Here is a 6,000-nt window from a genome sequence, read left to right on the forward strand (position 1 = left end):
CCGTCAAACTCCTTTCCTGCGCTATGGCTCTTGGAAGGGTCTGTCCTGTTTGTCGTTGGAGAACCGTCTACTTTATGATCTGCCGGCATCATGAGGAGCAGATTCTTTTACGTTCCTCCTTTATTTGTAATAAGATTAAACCGCTTAAAGCTTTAACATCCTTAAACACACACGATGTAGAAAACTAGATGAAATATGTATTTTTAATCCCGCCTGTTCTGCGTATTAATTTATTATATTTAATTATAATTTATTTTTTTTTTTTTTAAAACAAGAAAGTAAAAACTTTTACACATAACAAACAAAACATAAAACGTTAATTTAAGTCACATTATTTCATAACGTGAAGTACTAGGTATTGATAAAGCTACGATTTGCTAAGAGGTTGCTACGAAAATTAAGAGAATATTGATGCTACGATATGATATACAAAATGGACATTTAAAAACCTCAATTGTGTGCTCCAATAAAATAGGATGTCATATATTTAATCTTTACATCTAAACAGCTGTGAAGCTGTAAAGTAAGAACAAGAACAGTTTTAGTAAGAACAATAACTCTTAAACCCATGAATCTCATGAAAATCTTTTATAGTCATAAAAGATTTTCATAAAATAATATATATATATATATGAATTCTTAAAATATGAAACTGTATTAGTTATAGACGATCGGTTACTAACTATTTATTATTATTATACTTCACTTCATTATGGCTTGTAACACCTTGTACGATATAATGACCCGGGCAGTGTTTTACTTACTGTTTATCCCTTTTTCTAGTCACTAGTAATTAAAATTCAAAAATCAACAATTAATTATATATATGATTTTCATTTAAATAAACAAAATTTTTAGCACGTACTATAATGAAAATGATCTTATTTTCATCTCGTCTGTACTTATTAAATAATAAGAAACGCGTAGTATATCTGAAAAACTTATTTTTATTTAAAACAATTAATTGTCAAATCTGTAAAAAAACTGCTTCTGACTAAATATCTTATCTCTTTCTTGCTTAGTAGATGGCATTTTAAATATCATGCCCACTGTTATGAATGAAAGTTTTAATTATATAAGAACAGTATATAAAGCTACGGAACATGTCTAGGTAGTAAAAAACTTAATTTTATACATTTTTAAATATTAATTAAATAAATCTGCAGACCATACAATTCTGGTGATGACTATATTATGGAGAGCGATATCTAAACGATTGTAAAAAAGGTCAGAAGAGTCTTTTAAATTTAATAAAAAAAATCAAAATAAAAAGTGAGCGAAGCGGAAACAACTTCCCACTGCTGCTAGTCTGCAATAAATGTAAGGAACACTTTTAAGATTGACAAAGTACGTTGTTATAATTTGTGTGTCTCAGAATCTCAGAAGAAAAAAGTATTTTTTACATTAGCTCTCAGTAATTTAGTAAGGAAACTTCACATGTGTGCGTCGATGTCGTAGGCTAACTTATTTACGTGTATTTCACAGACGGGGGAACACAATTCTTAAAAGTCTATTACAATCTATTTGAGGTATATATGTATATGATTTGTATAGGTATGCACTTGCATATATAATAAGTTGCAATAAACATGCATCGTTTACAATTTACACATTGTCAAAATACTTACAAACAAATAAAATAGAAACAATAGAATATTCTCTTGTTGTTTTATATTCCAATAAATTTAAAGTGAACTCAGTGTCTCCAGTCTTTTTTTATTTATTTTTCTTATTTAGCATATACAAATATATTTTGTTTAAATAAAAGTAGTTTTAGAGTAAAAATTTCTTTTTTTTTTCCTTATAGGTTTTTATAAAACACAACACGAAGAACTTGTAGGTTACATGAACTTCATAATATAAGGAAGTATCAAGTATTGATAATGCTACAGTTCTACGCTATGTTCTACAACGAGGGTGCTACGAAAAGAAAGAGAACAATGATAATTTGATAAGTATAACACATATTATGTATTTTTACAGCTTCAATAGACAAAAAATTAAAATTATAGGTGGTAGAGTCTAGCTGTGGTCAAATAACATCTCAAACATGGGCTAGCTCGACCGGGGAAGTACTACCCTCTCACAGAAGATCGGTGTGAAGTAGTCATTAATAACTGCGTTTCGTCCCATGAGTGAGAGAGCCGGTTGCCCTTTCCCTGTCATTTCCTTATTCCCATCCCTCCCTTTTCCTAAACAACTTAGGTTGGCAATGTTGCGGATGTCCATGGGCGACGGTCACTACTGCCCATCAAGTAGGCCGTCTGCTCGTTTGCCAACTTTTACATAAAAAAAAAAATATCTATATATATAAAATGATGACCAAACTACATAGAGCTTGATACAATTGTCCAGTTTGGCCTCTGATTTTATACATCCTAGTGATGAAGTTTTATGAAGTAATTCGGGAATTCCTTTTCTTAACGATAGTCGAGACAAAAAAAAATATTTCTCATAAGAACGAACAGCGTCAGTCACCTTTTTCTTATTGGATGGGATCTAGGAAATCATAAGACTCGAGAAGTGTGCATTATAAATTTCGTAGCGTAGCGAACTATAAAGCTACACAGTTTTATGTTCTCTTGGTAAGATGTTGTAAGTTGCGTTGGAGCTATAAGATCCGTAAAAATATATTTTTAATAATAAAAGCTGTTTAAAGATATTTTTTTTTATTTATATGTATGCACTAGAAAAGGATGAAACCCATTGGAAATAAAACGAAAAATAATTTGACGGCCACCTGAGATCGAGGAGGGGAAGAGGGTGAATTTTAAAGGGTAAAAAACGGTTTATCTCGATTTCGGACAAAACAAAAAGACCTATGGAGTAAAGACAAATGGCAAATCATAATTATCTGATTAATGAATTTATTAACGATTTATGAAAACTAAGTTATGTGTCGGTAGGACATTGATATCTGGAACTCCGGAAGTAGCGGAGAAAATAAAAGGGGATATGAGCCGAGGTTTGAGCTCAGTGGACTATTGTGCATGAGAACTACATATGTCCAACAGTGGCCTGATAAGTGCTGATGATGAGGATTACTTTAACATCTACAACAAATTATTGGTCTTAACTGAGATTTATTTTGATTAATATAAAAGTGGAATTGATTATGATTATTTTAACCATGTTATTTTGTATTTCTAAGTATTTTAGTATCCACGAGGCTGCTCAGGAATCAACATATATATTTATATGAGGCCGCGTTGAGTGTTAGTATCTAGGGAGATTAGTGGCTTCTGATTAACTGTCGTGATTTTCTGGGATCTATGATATGAAAAAAAAAATACTGAAATAAAGGTTCTATCTTGTTCATTCATAAAATCGCTAACGAAGAGTAATAATAGTTATGCCCAAAACCACATTGAATTTATCCACAAGCACAAACCTAAAACAGCCATCACGTTAACAAAATTTGAATATAATAAACATGGACAATTTCACTTTCAAACACTATCAGAACACCACCAGTTCGGCTTTATGTTCTCCTGGTAAGATGTTATGAGTTGTGGCGGTGTTACGCAACCAGCTTTTTAGTATTATTTTTTTATATTGTTGGTTATTTTAGGAGATTATTTGACTTTATTATTTTTTTATAAAATGCTTTTTAAAACAATTTCTGTCGCAAGAATTAGTGTTCAATTAAAGGTTACTCACAAAAATCTAATAAGAAGTTAAGTTTTCTATTTTACACATGGTTTGTTTTATTTTTATTATCATTTGTAAATTAGATTTATTTTAAATTGCGGATGAATAATGTTCGAAGTCTACTACAAAGAAATGTTTGGTTGTTTTAAGCTAGAAGCAAATAAGAAAATCCAAAACCCGTAAAAAAAACGAATGGGATGTCGTTTAACATGAAGTATCAGGTTCATAGAGCTATGGATGCTAAGGGTGATTCAAACAGTAAAACTATTTAAATTAGTATTAATTGTATTACACACATACGTTCTCTTAAAGTTTCAATAGTAAAAACAATATAAAAAGATGTGATATATTAAAATTCTTTATCTTAACAAATTTCAAGTTGTGCCAGACTCCATACATTTGCCCTCATGCCTCAAAATGCAGTTATGAAGTGTATGCCACTCAATAATGTAGTGCTTTCATTCATAGACAAGCAAACTGTATTAGTAATTTGCACAGTTGGATAAACTCACTAATTGCATAAAAGTTTTATTTGATATGAAATTTATATCTTCACCCGTCAGCAATAAATTCTAGTAACCTCAGGTAACCAGATAAATATATCCAATGCACACATATACAATATTTCAATTGGAGCGATATTACGAAATAAATGAATTATATTTAAGATAAGTGTTTACACTTTTAGCAGTGAAAAGAAAAAATATAAGACCTACATTTGGCAGCATATCTCACTCATACACAAACACTAACCACCACACAAACAAATAATTAATCTATAGATAGTTTCACTTTCATCCCTTACTGAACCATCACTGTAGCTATATTTTATGTTCTCCTAGTTAGTATTACCGCAAGCAACAATCTAATCTGTTTTATAACAAAAGTGTTGTTTACTTACTTAAGTTATTATTTACTTTAAAAAAATAAATAAAAGAACATGTGATCTGAGGATATCTTTGATAAAAGCAAATCCGAGATTAAGAGTTTTCTTGCTTGATTCACTAATAATTTAAATTTGGGTGATTAAAAATAATAAAGAAACTTAAATTATTTAATGAAAAATAGCGAGCAAAAAATAGAAAAAATACGATAAGAAATCAAAATACATTTATTCCATAGTGAAACATCACCCTCATAGATTTATGATCTCCTAGTAAGATGTTATGGGTTGCGGTGGAACTTTGAAATCTTTTTTAACTCGATAAATAAAATAATTTAATTAATATATAATAATTAAAAATAATAATTTCCTATTTTATTTTATTGTTTACAAAATGTACCAGGTGTGCAAGCTACATACTATAACTACAATCTGATACGAGGATGCTAGGAAAACTAAGAGAATATTTGATCAAATAAATATACAAAGGTAGAATATGTTTCAGAGCCTCAATGAGTGGTCAAATAAAATAATCAAACAGTTTTAAAGCTGAAACGAGGCTTAGTACGAACAACGCTCTTATGCCCAAACTTTAAATGAGTCTCATAGCATTTATATACTATAAATTCTTAAAAAGTAACCTGTATTACTTTAATGGAGATTGGTTGAAAACTATTTTTATAAAAAATAGAATAGAAAGCTCATCAACGCAAGCAAAATATGGATCTAAACCCAACTTCCGGAATAAGATGAATCAACAAATAAAACTTCGTCAATTCCATAAATAAAGGACTGCTTCGGACAATAAATCGTTTCTAAGGTTAGGAAAGCTCACTCTTATGAATAAAAGTTTTTATAATATAGGTATTGTAAGTCCATAAAGTAAATACAACAGAAGTCTCGGTGGGGAAAAAATATTTATTTACTCGTAAAATAAATTTAAATTAAGTATGAATCCTCGTCGACAATATTATTCTAATAAAAACTATATTAATGAAAAGGATAAACATTGAAAATAAAAGCAAAAATAGTCTTTTAAAATTATTTAATGCTACGAAAAGGTGCAAGAGTCTAGCGAAGTGCAGTTCGGTCACGTTTATTTCATAATATGGGAACCAGGTATTCATAATATTTTACGAGATTTCTATGAAAAGTGAAAGCATTTTGATCTGACTACAGCTATGTATGTACATTATGTATGAGGAATCACGTTCTTGATAACATTACATACTAGGAGAACAAATTGAAGTATTCTGGTTTGTACTCAAGACAAATCTACTATCTTCTGCTGCTAATTTTTAATATAAACAAGGAAGAGTTTTAAACTTCACATAATATGTTGTGACAACATGTATGTATGAACATGTCTGAGAAAATCTCCGAAGAAAAAAGCTTTTTGACATTTTATTTTAACAAACGGAACAAGAAGTATTATGTTTATTGTAGTAGTCTTCTACACGGAACTA

This window comes from Danaus plexippus, chromosome 17 (assembly GCF_018135715.1).
Source record: "Danaus plexippus chromosome 17, MEX_DaPlex, whole genome shotgun sequence".
Classification (NCBI taxonomy): domain Eukaryota; kingdom Metazoa; phylum Arthropoda; class Insecta; order Lepidoptera; family Nymphalidae; genus Danaus; species Danaus plexippus.